The sequence below is a fragment of the Silurus meridionalis genome, chromosome 1, assembly GCF_014805685.1.
Source record: "Silurus meridionalis isolate SWU-2019-XX chromosome 1, ASM1480568v1, whole genome shotgun sequence".
Lineage (NCBI taxonomy): Eukaryota > Metazoa > Chordata > Actinopteri > Siluriformes > Siluridae > Silurus > Silurus meridionalis.
This window is the reverse complement of record NC_060884.1, coordinates 7,040,591-7,058,658: the sequence shown is the minus strand read 5'-3', so window position 1 is coordinate 7,058,658 and position 18,068 is coordinate 7,040,591.

Here is an 18,068-nt window from a genome sequence, read left to right as displayed (position 1 = left end):
AATTGTATAGGATGTCTTCGTAAGAGGTAGCATTACATTTTCCCTTCACTTGATCTAGGAGACCTGAAACCTGATCCAGCATGACAATGTCCCTGTGCACAAAGCCAGCTCCAAGAAGATACCGTATTTTTCAGACTATAAGCCGCTACTTTTTGAACCCCACGGCTTAAACAACGAATCGGCTAATTTATGGATTTTTTTCTGGGTTTTTCCCAGTTTCACAAACTTCAAGCCAAAAAACTGAGCCCCATAACATTAGACCAATGAAATTTCCGAACGGAAACGAAAAAACGCACCTCACCAGTGTTCTGAGCTGCATGGCATCGGCACGGCAATTTTTAAACGCACAACGATGCCAAAAGAAAAACTCCCGTGAGAAATTGTTGTAAAAGGAAGGAGGAAGACAGTGAACAATGACTTTCTTGGTAGGCTACTGTTTAGATACAAGCCATTGTAACACCTTGAGTCTGGGTCATGGGATAGCTCGCTAACTCCAGTTGCAACAGAAATCATATAAGCACAGACAGGTTTCCAAAACTCGTGCTTTTTTATTTTTCTTGGCAACAGCTCTACGGGTTAGTCAAAGAAACTTAGAAATTAACATCAGGAAATAATAAGGACATATTCCTCTGTCTTGCACACATGCAGTAATACGGGAAAAATGCGGGGGCAGGCTATTCCCAAAATGCCGCTCTGCTCTTAAAGGAGCCACAACATATTTTACCCGTTACACCGTGTAACAGACACTGTCTTTCGTTAAAGCCTGTGTAAAGTTCATTAGTTTCAATGTAGACACGTAGACAGGTGCGGCTTATTTATGTTCAAAACAAAAATATTTGTTAAATTCAGTGGGTGTGGCTTATATATGGGTGCGCTTAATAGTCCGGAAATTACAGTATGCTTTACATAGTTTGGTGTGGAAGATCTTAAGTGGCCTGTTGTAGAATTCTGACCTTAACCCTAGTGAACACTTTTGGGATTAATTGGAACGCTGACTGCACCCCCAGGCCTGATCACCTACATCAGTACCTGACTTTACTAACACCCTTGTAGCTGAATGAGCATAAATCTCCACAAGCACACTCCAACATCTAGTGGAACATCTTTCCAGAAGAGTGGAGGTTATTATAACAGCAAATGGAAACTAAATGTGGAATTGTATTTTCAAAAGTGTCAGGTGTCCACAAACATTTGTCCATATAGGGTATATCTGTCTCACAGCTCCAGTGACTCCAGTATGTCTTAATGAGACGATCGATAATTTTTTGGCAAGTACCTAATGGTCTTAATGTTATTTCATGGCCACACCCTGTTAGAAATATAACCATCATCTAATGTTTTGGTCGTTCTGTTTAAATTTGATTAAAATTGCACAAAAACTTAAATATTTAAATTATTTTTGCTCATGGGCTACAATTTATTTTGTACATCGAAGCTCTGCTTCATAGTAAAATCTGATTTGTACACATTAAAATAGTACAAAAGTGTGAATCTGTATATACAGTGTTTGTAAATATATTTTTATTGAATAGTTGTGACCGAATTCTAGGGGAACCATGACAACTGTAAACACATAAAAAAGGTCTAAATACACAAGGTTTTCTACCAATCTTTAGTATTCAATGAGCAGCATTTATTGCCTTTTGTTTGTTGGTTTAAGGTTAGTTCATTCTGAATTTCTAATTCAAAGTTATAGTTAGTGATAAAAGTTATAGAAATGTATAATTATAATTATGATGTGGCAGTGAGGCAGTGTTTAATGGTGTAATGGTTATATTATAAACTCCACAGTTGTAGGACATTCTTGGTCTTTATTATTGCATCACTTCAAACATGCATTATGCATGTCAAGGATAAAACATTATCGTGTGATAGATGTTTTTAAACCTGGAATCGTAAATAAACTGTAAAAGAGAACAGTAACTAAAAGTAGCATCTTTTTTTACCAAGCTGGATGTAAAGAAAATTGTCCTATTAACAATAAAACAGCAACAACTTGATCTTAGTTGCTGACACACAACATAAAAGACTTCAAAACCTCTTTGGCAAATTGAGATGGTTGTGTATACAAGCACCTGCCAGATTTAATATTGAATGCATGATCCCAAATGGATTTTTGATCCAAGGAAAATGAGGAACACTGGCTGGAGGAACAAAAAAAAAAAAGAAAACTGAAATGGGAAGGTGGGGGTGGGTGGGGTTGTTTGGCTATAATCTATAATGCTCCAAAAGCCATGCTCCTGCTCCCAGGCGGAGAATATCTTTCTTCTCCTTATTGTGTCTTCTGACTTCGATGAGTTGTTTTCATGTAAAGAAAAAAACCTATAGGCTTGACCTCCTCGCTGTTTCGCCTGCGGCCATTTTGCAGATCGTATGCTTTCAATGCCTTATCCTTGGGGAAGAGAGATCCAAATCAAACTGCTATAAATATTTCAGTGTTCTCTCCTGCTCTATTGGACCTTTGGCTAATACAGTTGCTGTTGAAGTCAGACAGAATTCCTTCTGCTTACATTTGCTATTAAATTGCCAGCCAAAATCTCGTCTGGTACAGTACTTCATTAAGGAGACATCCTTCATGTCCATCTCATTTCAATAAATAAATAAATAAATGTGGACTTTTTTTCCCTTTACATAGATTTCTTACAAAATCTATGTAAAGATTTTTATTTTATTTTATTTATTTATTTTACCTTTCATGACTCAAGTGAGACCACCATGAGAAGTTCTTCCCAAAAAACTGAAAAGCAGGAAGGTCTTCTGAGGAATATCCAAACATCTGTTAACCATCTGATGGTACTTGGAGCAAAGCCAATGGCACTCAGAAATGAAAATGTGTTCATTATGAAGGCATAGTCAACTTACTTATATATATATGGATGAGACTCACTCTAGCTAAAAAAGAGACAGAGAGAGAGAGAGAGAGAGAGAGAGAGAGAGAGAGAGAAGATGTGTTAAAGACTGTTCACAGGATGCTGATGATTAACCTTACAATCTGACACTAAATCTCTAAAACCACTCGAGCTCAGACACGAAAACATTGAAGAGATCCCTTTGCTCCGGTCTTGCAATTATGGCAAGTTTTGTACTTGTTTATTTATTCAAAGTGAATACAAAAATATCTGTCATTAATTAAAGGACCATTGAAGAGGGATAAAACAGTCCTCAAACTCAGCTTTTTGTATATCCAAATGGACAGTCCATTAGACTCACCACTTAAAAAAAATTATTTTTTTATCAGCTTGAGTCATGCATGTTGACAAGAGCTCTGACAACAATCTATATCTCGTGGTTGCTTGGTGCTTGATGAACACATTAGCAGGAGAAACTCTTGGACTCAGTCCAGTTAATCAATTCTCACTGAGACTCTTTTTGCACAGACACATATTTACCACCAGCATGAGGGTGTCAGTTCACCTGGCAACCAGAGCAGCCAGATCTCAGGAGAAGTGAGTAGCAGTTTAAAATATGTTACTTTGCACAGTTGGGTGTGTGTAAAGTACCGGTTAGAAAAATCCTCCAATAGGCTTGTGACCATTGATAAAAAAAAATAAATAAAAAAAAAATACCTACCATTACACCACAGCAAACATTTCATCCCTGCCGAAACAACTGAGAATTTTTAAACATTATACTTTTGTACATAGACTAGAAGTATTTGTACATTGAGGCTGTTCCAGGTCAAATCTGAATAATTTTTACAGAAATGGATTTTTGATTTGCCAGTGAGCATTAAATCAAAAAAATTGGTGCTTTTTGGAAATCCTGAAACACATTGGCTTGTGACCTTAGATTTTGGTAGAGCATGTTTTTTTGAAATGTAATAGACTAATTTGTTATATATAATGCGGAGTAAATGTGCAAAAGATACCACACATTCAAATCTAGTGTTTTAAATGGTTTAAAATACATGAATTCTGGTAAAGTATACATGCTTGAAAAAAATGTACTGGGTGGAAACCACTAGGGGAGCTAATTTAGCTTCGTTGTTGAATTTTCACCATTAGCAAGTTGCGAAGGTGTTTGTCTAAAGACCTGATGGTTGCCAGGCATTAAGTGAAAGTAGTAGGGGTTTGAGTCTAGGTTCCTGTACAGTTGTTTATTTTAATATAACATAATTCAAAGGTTTATACAAATTATCTAGAGATTTATTAGACTAAATTGTTCATTGTTGTATGAAAATAAAAACAAAGACAAAATGCCATTAAATTCTTACTCTGTAAATCCTCAGCGACCTCTGACATAAAAACAGAACATAAAAAAAACTAAATTATTTATACTAAATATTGCAAGCCATAATGTGTGTGTATACTGTATGTGTTTATGGCCAAATTACCTGTTTATGTTTTTTGATCATGCCATTTAAACCCCAATTACCCCACTCTTTTGGGAAGATGTTTCACTAGATTTTGGAGTTTGGCCCTTAACCCTCAACTGCTTAGTTGTATAAATGAGATAAAAGTCACTCAGAATAAGGGCGTCTTCCAAATGCTGTAAATGTAAATATAAATGCACAAGGACATGTTCCATACATTGTCATGCTGTAACAGGTTTGGGTCTCATATTTCTATAACTAAAGGTTAAGGTTAATGCTACTGCATCCAAAGACATCCTATATTATTGTGTTTTTATATCATTAAAAATCATATACCAGAACCAGAACACATGAAATTCCTGCAGCACCCCAGCTGTGCCCTTTGTCCAGATTCAGCCTCATCATTTGTCCTTGTAATCCATAATACTTAGTATCTGGATCCTTTTCTGGTTCTGGTTAAGGATCCTTATTCTGGTATTGTCAAACAGTTTACACACAAAGGACTAATGCACATCAGCTAGAAAAATCAACTAAAATTCAGTCAATCTCTAAACTCTTTTTTTGTTGCTCTGTTTTGGACAGAGACCCAAATGGCCCCAAGGTGAGCACAGAGACATAAATTGCAGAGCAGTGTTAGGGTTATTGACAGAACAATAGGCAGCTGGGAATAGATGGGCCTGCTAGTTGTTTTCCAAGCAGTGTAAACAGGATTAGCATTGGCAGATTGCAGAGAGAACAGATAAAAACAGCTGCTTTGTAGCAGACAGATTCGAATCTCCCTTGATGAACTGCGCCGGAGTATCTTACAGCAGGCCTGCTGGTTGGAGTGAAAACAGAGAAAGCAGGATAAAGAAAAGAACCATTGCAATGTCAAGTATTGTACTTGACTGAGAAATTATTGAAGGGGTTTCAACAGTTTATCCTAATACAATTTTAGGCAAAACATCCTAAATATATAACAAAAATTCAGTCATGTCCAATTTACTTGGATGGCTATATAAAAAATGTCGTGTTTAATATGTACGTTGGCATTTTTTTTCATATTATGACAGACAACAGCATACATCAGAATCTAATATGTAAGGTATAAAACAAATAGGGGCGAATGTTTTTATAGCTAAATAATCAACAGAGCATATACAGTTTTACTGCAGTTATACCAAAGCGACTTTACATTTTTTTTTAAATGTATTCAAATACATTCGACATTTATATTTACATGGTAGAGGTAGAGCTGCATTTTCCTGGAGACAGAACAGGAAAAGAACATCTGATTTGATTATATATACTTTGTATTTTTTTAATTATTTTTTTTGTCAATACAAAGGCTTGTTTGTTTAAGGGCCATGTGTTAGGCCATGCAAATCTTATGGTCATTTGAAAACTGTAACTTTTGAACACATCATTCACATTTACTGGTATAATAACCTCCACTTTTCTGGGAAGATGTTCTACTAGATTTTGAAATCTGCTCATGGAGATTTGTGCTTGTTTAGACATAAGGATGTAAGCAAAGGCCGGTGTAGGGTGTGGATATCTGGGGTGCAGGAGCATTCGGATTCATCCCGAAGGTGCTCAATAGGGTTAATTTCAGAGCTCTACAGCAGGCCGCTCAAGATGTTCTATTCCAGCCCATGTACACAATGTATACACTGTATACAATATTGTGTATGCAATTATGTGCATTTAAGTATGTGGTAACAGTTTGGGGAAGAATGACATATGGCTGGAAAATCCATGTGTCACAATACCTTTGTCTCTATAATGTAGTGTGTATATATAAGTAATCAGAACAAAAGCTAGCAAAACCAATATAGCAGTTTTTTTCCCTTGTAGTTATTGGAACCAAATCTATTTGTTGACCTGACAATATCAGCTATAACCTGCCACTTCTAGCTGTGGTCAATGTGGGTACTTTGCTCTAATGAGACAGCAATAAAAGCCCGAGCTCTGATGAGCTCTGGCAGCAATCTGTTCAATCAAACACTGTCGTGTTATTAGGACTCCAGGGTTTTGCCGGTGACATGGCTGAATTATGTGTTTAGAGGAAATTGATGACACCTTCAATGTTTCAATGAGCAACAGGCAATTCTGTCTACAATCCATTTGCCATAATGATACTGTGGACTGGACTGTCCACACATGTACACAGAAAGAGAGAGAGAGAGAGAAAGAGAGAGATCTATGGTTAGGGTTAGGGCTAGAGTGTTAGAGGTTAGAGCAGGGGTCACCAACATGGTGCCAGGTCGCCTGCAAGGACCACATGAGTCGCCCACGGGCCTTTTCTAAAAAAATAGCTCACGATAGCGCCTTGAGCTGCATCAAATTTTTTTGTTGCTATTCTTTTTTAAATCACACTTGCATTGGTATAAAGTTATATACAGTTATATACGTTTATATAAGTTATCTAAATAAAGTTTTGCATATTGATATTTATCTGTTTCCTACCTTGTTAAATCCTTGTTGATAATTATTGTGAGAAATCATTAACATGATCAGTGTCTTCACATAGATAAATATCATTAATTATTAATAATAACATATAATTAAAGGTAAATTGAGCAAATTTGTTATTTTAGAAGTGTGTATCAAACTGGTAGCCCCTCACATTAATCGGTACCCAAGAAGTAGCTCTCAGTCTCAAAAAGATTGGTGACCCCTGGGTTAGAGTGAGAAATGCAAGCAAACTATCTAACACTGATAAAATAAACCAGGCCATTGTTGAGTTTTCCTGTCTAATGACCCACTACCATTCTTACTTTCTGTTTTTAAGCACGGCAATATTAATGACTTTCTCCTTAAGGCCACTTACACCCTGGTTATCCAGTGCAAGACTCTCTCCCCAAGCAGACCGGCGATACATTTTTCTTTCCAAAATATTATGCATCCGACTGATCATCGGGAGGACAGCAGTAAATCATGGATGTGCAAGCGAGGATCGAAAGCAATTACCATTAAAACGCCACTGGTGCTCCTGCACTCCGCGTGCCCTGTGCTTGAATCTCGATGCACTGAGCTGTGTGTGTGTGTGTGTGTGCGCGCAATTTAAGCTTGCCGATCAATATGTCCGTGCAGTTAGTGGCCAACAACTCCCTTCAAGTGCCTTTGGACCCGTTCTCCCGCACCAAATGTCAAAACGCTGCCACTCGGGAGCGTTTCAGAGGGGGAGAAATTGTTCTTGTGAAACATTATTGACATGGTTTAACCCACATTTCCAGCATCCAAGGGGAGGAAAGTCAATTCTCATTTGGAAAGAGATCAAGGAAGGTAAAGCGTTGGGGAAAAGAAGGAAAGTGGGAGGGGGGTCTCCTTAGGACCGTCCTAGCTTAGAGATCACACGGGTCAGGGGAGTAGGATCAGGAGCTCAGAGGTCACTGAGCCCAAGGTCAAGGTGGTAGCAAGACGCTGGGCTTCATCGGCACCATGCCCTAGCTGCCAATCAATACCATTAAAAAGACTGACTGATCTATTGGACCCTGCTTCCATTCTCCAACCTGCTGGTTTTTTTTTTTTTTTTGGTCACATCCTTCCTCAAGCTATGTCCACTTCACCTCATCTGCTTCCCTTTATCTCTGTCTCTTTTTTGCTCATTCTCTATCTAACCAGTTTCATCTTGATTGAACCACCCTTCCCCATCTACCAACCCACCCATGCCTCCCCTCCCCGCCACCCCAGTGCCGTGAGGAGCTGGACAAACTTGGAGAGAGATTGGTCCCATATTGTTTGAACAGCATTTTATTAAGCTTGCTCTCTTCAATATTTACATTGGTGCATTTGAGGGTCTGAAGCCGCATAAAGCAATTACACACATGACCAAGTCGATAGCCAAAGAAACAGCGGAAGCCTTTATCTTCCTAGCGCCAATTCTTCTGTTCTGCCGTAAGATGTAGTTTGCATTTCAATTAAACGGGGGCAAAACGGTGGCGTCTTCTTCAAAGTCAGTGTCGAGGAGAACGCACGGACGCTGACTCTTTGTGACAGCAAAGAGAATTAGACATGCAAGGGATTCAAACGCGAAAACCAATATGCACGCTCTGGGTGTATGCGTTTTGTTTTTTTGTTTTTTACATTTTGTAATCGAGTGAATGGGAATATCGGGTTATTGTATGAAGAGTGCTTCATTTGTTGAACTATTACTTAAAGAAAGTGGAGCGATCTCGGATTCGATTTTGGCTTACAAGTACAAGGAAACGACTCGACAGATTTCCGTGAGATGCTCGACCAGAAGCATTTGGAGACTATTTGAGATTCCGGCTCATGCTTACAGAGTGCACGCAGTGTGATGGTGGAGGAGGAGGGACGGCATCGCTAATCATGCCCGTGGTCCTCCAAAAACAAACGCAATTACAGAGTTAATTGTGTTCCGAGTTTGGAGGCAGCGAGAGAAGTCAGCATCTCCTGGGTGCTGACAGAGCAGAGAGCATGGACCGTAATTGGCCACAGGGAAGAGGAAGATTGTGGAGGACTGAGGGTGGGCTGGAGTGCTTTTTGGAATGGAGTGTGTGTGCGTGTGTGTGTGTGTGTGTGTGTGTGTGTGTGTGTGTGTGTGTGTGTGTGTGTGTTGACAGGCCTTTGAGATGACATGACATGGCTTCCCAATGGCGTGTGTGTGTTTACTTAGTATGCAGGAGACGTGAAGGCTCTTCCACAATGAATTATTAGTGATGAGTTCGAAACCTCTCACCTAATAGAGGAGGGCTGTGAAGCTTTTTGACTTTGCTAGAGTCGGTTCCTGTGAAAAAGGAAAGAAAGACAGGGTGTGTTTGTGTGTGAGATTGAGAGAGAGCGAGCGACTGAGAGAGACATAGTGTGAGGATGGATGAAAGGCACCAGATGTGCTTCCCTTCGGAGCCATACAGCCATGCGTGTCGTGTAGCCCGAGGAGCTAACAGTAAATATTACGATATCACAAGATGCTCCCTGCAAACACCATTTTGTGCTCTCTCAGTCAATTCCCTTTTCCCCCCTCCGGTGCTGTGCCTTGATGGAACAAACTCTGCGAGAACGAAAACACACACGCCGAGCACATATTTCAGAGCCAAAAAAAGAAAAAAAACCCACCATGGCATGCTCCTTTCGTAGCACATTACGGTCAGCTTAAGTCATGATAGAAGCGGGCGTAAATCAACACGCCCCCATCAGGAGAGAGAGATGGCTCTTTAAGAGCTTTTCTGCAGAATAATGGCAGTCGCAGGGATTCATGGGATTGCTTTCTGCTTCCTGTGGCGTCAAGGGTTTTTTTTTTCTTTCTTTCTCTCTCTCTCTATCGCTCTTTTTTTGTCATTTGGTGTTGAGCAGCGATGTCGTCCCCACCCCTGGTGCCCAGCAGATGGGCTTATGCGTGGGGAAATGAGCCGGGAGCAAGCTCTCTCACTCTCTTTCTCTCGCTCCCTCCATCCCTTTCCCTCCCCCATGTCCCAGGGCTGCAGACACTCGTCTTGGAGCTGTGTGACAGCGAGAGCTCAGTGGGAGGCGGTTTTGGTCGAGTGGGGCCCAGACGCAGGGGCCCATCTCAGGCTTGCGCTACCGGAAAATCTGCCTCTTCATGCTCTGATGACTGCACCCGTGGCACTGTGATGAGCAAAAAAAAAAAAAAAAAAAAACATGACCATGTTTGCCATGAGAAAAATACACACCTGGCGAGCCAAGTTGGAATATTTGCTCCTCAAGATCTCTGTCCAGCTCAGTGCTTTGTCTCTGTAACTGTATTTTATTCTTGCGATCAGAGAACGAATCTAGTCATTAATTAATGTAGTAATTACGAGCAACACTATTTATCCAGCAATATAATATAAAATGTTTGTTTGCCATTTTTTATCTTGTATCAGCATAGTATTTATTCTTTCATGCTTTTGTATTACATTTGAAAACATATATACTGTACATACATATACATAGTATATACTATATATACTGAGTATGCGTTATACAGTATATTCTAAATATTTTGGTAAAGGCTCACTTACATAAATAAGTAAAGCCACTTAGCTCACTGGATTTTTGCAGTAGCTCACACACATTTGACCATTCGTGTGTGGTGACCCGTGTGTAAGAAGGAAGAAAACTCAGACTGGCTCCCCTGTACGCCAATCAAGTGGCAAATGCCATAGGGAGGCAGACGATAGACTAGAGAGGATAGATTAAACATTAAAAAAAAAAGTTAATGGCATGCAAACTACCCATGCTACCTTTCCATCTAGTGGTCAATCACGATCAACGTATTGGGCAGACCTGTACTAGGCACAACTGAAAATCCATTTTGGACAATTTGTCCCAAGAAAAATCTCAAAATGTCACAATCTAAATTCTGTCTCGATTTGGAAAAAAAACAGCAAAAGTAAAAATTGAACAAAAAAATGATTGACATTTTTTTATTGACAAGAATTAAGACACATTTATAGATAAAGTCTGAATTTCCTTACATAAATATTGGTAAAACATTTTGAGGACTTTAATTGCAAACTATGAATACGGCCCTGTGAGACTAATTTTCGACCTAAGCTATTGTCCTAACTGAAACAATGTAAATAAAGTGTCTAACGTGTTCGGTTTCCACGCACATACACACACACACACACACACACACATACACACAAAAATTATAACATCAGGCATCTCTGTCTCACCACCAACTCAAGCACAGTCGTGCACTTTATAATAGAGCACTGAGCCTGCTGAAGTGCTCTCAGAACAGGAGTGTATTCACTAAGGTAAGATATGCATAAACATATGCTCTTGCTAGGCCCACACACTCTCACACACACACTTTTTTCCCCTGTGCTGCTTTCTCCTGGTTCGCTTTCCCAATTCCACCCTTTCATTTGTTGACTTCTGCCTTTTTCTTTATGCAGAAAAGACACGACAAAGATTGTACAGTCTCAAAGTCAAACCTGTCTGCAAATCCCCACTGCGCTCTCAGCTGCCCTCTAAAGTGGACGTTTCCCTTTCTTTTGGTCGCATCTTAATTGATGAATCATGATGGTTTAATGCAATCAGTGTCCAAGGCAATCACCCAGATAAGTGGCCGGGGGAAGCAGGGTCTTCAGAGACGGTGACGGCAGGGTTCTGGAAGGTCAGGCTGTTAAAGTTTCATTTCACTGGAAATACAACGACAGTCAGCAAGTTCTCTGAATGCCACCAGCAGGCAGCCAAGCCTTATCCTTATCAAATTCCCAAGCCTTTTTTTACTTTAAATTACAAATCACCCTGTGCACTGCACTGGAGCTAGAACTGACTTTATTAAAGCACGTCCAGCATCTGCCTCTATTCAGTCAAATATGTTGATCTATTGATGCCTAAAACTGGCAAGATTTTGGAAATTTATGTGTGTCAATGTCTTAAATGTGAGTTCCCTGAAACTTGATTCGAAATAACACAAAATATTATATTGCATGACATACAAACATTTATGATTTAAATGATCACTTTACTGAACTCTACACTGATGGCTTACTGAAGCTTTACTGCACTAATCATGCAGTTATTTTCCAATCTGTACATTCACATTCATTCTATTTTATTATTCTGTAAATAATAGCATTATTTTATTCAATCATTCTATTTGATTATTCTGTATATAATTCATCATATATCCTAGTGTATCCTCATCTGTATATACACTGTGTATACGTGATGTAAGTTTATATACATTGACCAGGCACATTTTAACAATATAACATTATGACCAGTGAGTGAATAACACTGATTATCTCTTCATCATGGTGCCTGTTAGTGAGTGGATATATTAGGCATCAAGTGAACATCTTGTACTTTAAGTTGATTTATTAGAAGCAGGAAACATTGGCAAGCATAAGGATTTGAGCGATTGTGACGAGGGCCAAATTGTGATGTCTAGACGACTGGGTCAGGACATCTCCAAAACTGCAGCTCTTGTAGGCTGTTCCCGGTCTGCAGTGGTCAGTACCTATCAAAAATGGTCCAAGGAAGGAACAGTGGTGAACCAGTGACAGGGTCATGGGTGGCCAAGACTCATTGATGCACGTGGGAAGCGAGGGCTGGTCTGATCTAACAGACGAGCTCCTGTAGCCCAAATTGCTGAAGAAGTTAATGCTATTAATGCTCGACGGGTTAGGGCTATTTTGGCAGTAAAAGGGGGAGCAACACAATATTAGGCAGGTGGTCATAATTTTATGTCTGATCGACATTTCTATCTATCTATCTATCTATCTATCTATCTATCTATCTATCTATCTATCTATCTATCTATCTATCTATCTATCTATCTATCTATCTATCTATCTATCTATCTACAAGAGATACCTGTGCTTTTTTAGCATCTATATTTCTCATTGGTTTGAAAAATTGTATAGCTGTTCACCAGGTATATTACACCATTAACCCCCTTTCCCACACACACACACACACACACACACACACACACACACACATGCATACATTCATATCTGTCTTCCTCTGTGCGATGCCCAGCATGATGTTATCAGCATTCAATTGGTGAGGTAGGCAAAGCAGAACAATTGCGACACGATTAAGCCCCGGCTACAGTTTATTCCTGCGTCCCGGCCGCTATCTGAGAAAATTCAATAGACTAACCTTAAGAATTTAATTGATGCTGCCAACGGGATTACAAAGCCAAGGCTCGACAGGGGCCTGGGACAGCTGATTAGCAATGGAGTAATTGTTAATTGATTGATGTATCTCCTTACCTCTCTCCATGGACCTTTTATAAAGCCTCTTTTTTCCACAACGGCCGCTGGCTACAGCTGGACAGGGCATTACCATATATCTTCCTCATTTTCTCATAGAGGACGAAAAAAAGAAGCTGAGGTCAGACTCTGGAGGAGTTGACCGGTTCCTCATGCTTAAGCTTACAAAAGAAACTGACACACAAACCCAGTGAGGTGAGTGAGGTTTTGTCTATAGTCTTCTCTCCATTTTTTATGTTTTCAGCTGATGGATTTGCCCTTTACAGAGCATGTGACAACTGATAAAATTAAAAAACAATTGAGTTATATTTGCTGCTATAATAATCTCCACTCTTCTGGGATAACGTTTCACTAGATTTTGGTGTGTAGTTCTGGAGATTTTGACTCCGTCAAAAAAGTGTTCTAATGTCTCAGTTTTGCAATTTGTCCCAAAGGAGTTTAATATGGTTGAGGTCAGAACTCTATAGCAGGCTATTTAAGCTCTTCCTCTTAAACCCACATAAAACATATCTTCATGGAACTTGCTTTGTACATATTGGTTAAAATATTTAAACAGGTTGGGCCTACTAAATATAAAGGAATATTTAATGACTGCATCCAAAGACATTCTATAAAAAGTGTGCCTTCAACTTTGTGGTAATAATTTGGTGAAAAACCATATATGGCTGGAAAAGTCAGATGTCCCAATACTAGATCCCATTAGATTGATTCAATGTGTTGTGCATTCTGAGTTCTTTCCATGGTTGTATTAACTGTTTATGGGTTACCATAGACTTCAAACAAATCAGGCCATTCTGGGTGCCAGTCTCAAGGTGGTATTTTCTACATCATAACATTTTGTACCTTTCTGTAATAAACTCTCTAGACTAGGAGTATCCAATCCTATCCAGAGAAATCACTGTCAGTGCATGTTTTCATTCCAATCAAGCAGGAGCAACACCTGGTTCCACACTTATAATTTATCTTACGTTTCTATAGACTCTTCTGCTTGATTGGAATGAAAAACTGCATAAACACGATTTCTTTTTAAATAGGCTTCAATATTCAAGATTCAAGATTTTATTTGACACAAGCATAGTTATATACAGAATACAACTGGTGGTGAAATGTAAAAATAAGATTGACAATTAAGATTGAAAAAGATTGGAAACTCATTCTATTGACTGTTATGTGTCATGAGCCAGTCTGTGATTCAGCAACAACCATGCCACAATCACATTTTCCCGTTTTATTCTGCTGCCTTATTGTTCAAGAACTGAAGCTTTTAACCTGCATCTGCATGACTTCATGTTTTATACTGCTGCCACATAAATGGCCAATAGAATAAATAACCAAGCATGTGGGCTTAATAAAGTAGCCAGAATGTATATATACATATGGCAATATACCATAATCTTTTATGATTCATTGCATTTCTTCCACATTCAATGCAATTTCTCTTACTAGGGAGGATTTTTAGGCAGTTGATCTTTTCATGGTTGTCAGCTGGCAATCCCCTCCATCCTCCTTTATCCTCACTGGGATGGTCATTAAGGGATTACATGCTAACTTGGCAGGCTGGAGAGAATCCCATGATTAAGATAACGTTCTTCATAGAGAGCCGGACCTCATAGCCTAAGCTCCAGCAGCTCATTTTTACATCCTCTTCGTGTTAAGCATTGACCTCAATTCAGATTGGTGCTGTTCTTTACATCCTCCCAGCACAAAATGCAGACCTCAGTTCAACAAGACGCCACATTCATGAGTCAAATATATGGCAGAGGGCCAAAGACTGGCATGAATCAAAGCATGATTCTGGCACTTTCCACTTAAGGTGGATAAGCAGACTTTTCCCAGATCAACTTTACTTGGCTTTGAAGTGCAAGTATTAAAACATTTTGATATTATCAGAAAATATGATAACATCAAAATGTTGATGTTTTGACAAAATCTGCAAAAAAAAGGAGTATTATTAAAATTATATGTACTTAATCTGAAACATAGAAACTGTTTTAAATATAGTATGCTAGCTTGTAATGATCAGATATCAGACAGTTATACCGCTATATATATAATTTCTAATTCTGTCACCTGATAGGAATTATGTTAATAAAGATAGTAAAAAAATCTAATTTGACTAACATCATTTTATGCAACCGTACGTCAATCAGTAAAAATGTTTAATTTCCCAAAAGTGTGTTAATGCGAATGGACATGACAAACAGGTAAATTGACCATAAATGCCTCTGAAAAAACATGGCTAAACTTTACGAGTTACTTCACATCAAATTTCGCAAAATTCACATCAAATTCAATGTTAACATATATAAAATAATAAAATAGTATAATCTATAGTTCTGGTTCATGGCAGTTCATTCAGACTTGTATTTATATATTTGTATATTCACTGTGTCTTGTTTGCATTGAATTTTTGACTTGAATATTCGTCCCTAGATCTATGAGGAAAGTTTGAAAAGCTAGTCCGAGTGCTAGTGCTAGCGTCATGCTAAACTGTTGGCAGATAAGCGGGCTATGATAAACTGTGCTAAAAAAATAAATAAAAAGGCTGCAGCAATAGCTTGTGTTTTTTGCTTGAATCTAAAAAGGCACAGATTTCAGCTCGTGTAAAAGATGATGTTCTGACGATGCACAGCTTTACCCAACGCTGGAAAAAGCCTATATTTTCTAAATGGTTTGGTCGAAGAAAGAGCTTTTAAATGTCCATTAAATGGTCGTTGAACTCCTAAATCCTAATATTATCATATCATTTGTGTTCATTCCATACCTACACAGCACAAAGAGATGAATTAAACCATGGGAGATGCTTAGAGTCTCTTATTTGCCTCTGGGCCATGTGTAGGTTGCTTATTAATGTATTATTTATGCCATTGTACAAATGGAGCTATTGTATTCTGGCTTTCATCAGGCTAGCAGTTTTCCAAATGACCGAGTAAGCCAAGTACTTACTCAAAAAACAGGCTTACTGGGGAAATTAACTTCCAAGTGAAACTGAGATTTAAGATAAGGGGTGGCCTGGAGTGGCTATTGCCACGGCTGAAATATCATTTCTCAACTCAGAGGCCAATCAATCGTTATTGAATTGATTGAATTTTAGAGTACAAGGTTTATCCAGCCACAACATATAAGCAAATTAAATATTGTATAATGCATACTAGTACAATAGTACACATAAATAGCGCATAATGATTTGTATTATGTAAAATGTACAGGATTAGTAATAGATTAGATCAGATTAGATTAGATTAGATTAGATTTTACTTTGTCATTGTGCAGAGTACAAGTAGGGGGTAATTGGAATACAGTTAATCCACTGCAGTTTTTGCACAGTGAAGATTAAAGTCCAAAATTTGTGAAAACTGGAGAGACAATGAGACCCGCGCTGTGCATGCGCCACAATCTTGGTCTATCTCCAATATAGTATGTCAATTTTTATGTAGGCAACCTACAAAGGAGCCAAACATTTATTCGAAAATTATTGTATTTGTCTCACAATGTCTCACAATTTGTCTCACAATTAAACATGGCTTTCACAGTTCACCTTCAAGCATTTCATATGTTGTAGCCCAATTCATCTTCCAAACTGTAGAGTCTTGCTTTCTGTGAAAAATTTGTAAAAACAAATTACAGTGCTTGAACCTTTATTCTCATATCTATCCAGTTCTATGCATATCGATGTTCATTCATAAGTTTTAAGACGTTCATCCTATGCATTGCATGCATTCAATTGTGATTTAAAAACCAATAATGTGTCTCTTTAACTACATGATAATTAACCATCTTTCATCAACACTACTAAAAAGGCATTAAAAGCCACTATGTAGTGTATATACTTTCTGCTTTTGCATCTGATAACATGCTTAGATTCCGCAATGTGTCCAGTTATTTCAAGCCTTATGTGAAAGTGACACCCAACTAGATAGGTATGTTTTTAGTTGAATGGAAGAGATTTTTCAGTCTACATTAAATGCTGTTCCAGGTATGCAATGGATCTGATATATTGCAGTTAGATGCAAAGCATATGTTCATATGTTGCATTGAACGAGGAAAATGAGAGAGAGAGAAGGTTGGATGGTGTGGAGATGGTAGGAAGAGAGAGCAGCATTTAGGAGGATGAAGAGTGGAAAGTTGGTTAGACCAGATGACATACCAGTAGAAGCATGGAGATGTTTAGGAAAGATGGCAGTGGAGTTTTTAACAAGATTGTTTAACAGGATTTTAGAAGGTGAGAAGATGCCTGAGGAATGGAGAAGCAGTGTGCTGGTACCAATCTTTTAGAATAAGGGAGATGTGCAGACCTGCAGTAACTACAGGGGAATTAAGTTAATCAGTCACACCATGAAGTTATGGGAAAGAGGTGACTATCTGTGAGCAGCAGTATGGTATTATGCCAAGGAAGAGCACCACGGGCACATTATTTGCTATAAGAATTTTGATGGAGAAGTACAGAGAAGGTCAGAAGGAGTTGCATTGTGTGTTTGTGGATTTAGAGAAAGCTTACGACAGGGTGCTGCGAGAGTAGTTGTGGTATTGTTTGAGAAAGTCAGGTGTGTCAGAGAAGTATGTGAGGGTGGTGCAGGACATGTATGAGGACAGTGTGACAGCAGAGAAGTGTGCAGTAGGAACAACAAACTGGTTCAAGGTGGAGGTTGGACTGCATCAAGGATCGGCTCTGAGCCCTTTCCTGTTTGCAGGGGTGATGGACAGGTCGACGGATGAGGTCAGACAGGAGTCTCCATGCACTATAATGTTTGCTGATGATATTGTGATTTGTGGTGAGAGTAAGGAGCAGGTTGAGAAGAGCCTGGAGAGCTGGAGGTACGTGATGGAGAGAAGGGGAATGAGTCAGTTGGAGTAAGACATGTGTGTGAATGAGAGTAAGGCACGTCTCCAAGGACCGTTACCACATCTGCGATTTCATCATGGACAATCATGGTGATTTGAGCGGCATGTGTGCTTCAAGATACCAGAAGAACATCACTGGAGGACAGCAAGAGACCAGGAAGACCTTCAACAATGTTGTGATGACTTTAGTGCTTGGCAAGGAAACAAGCAAAGACTAAATCCATTTGATT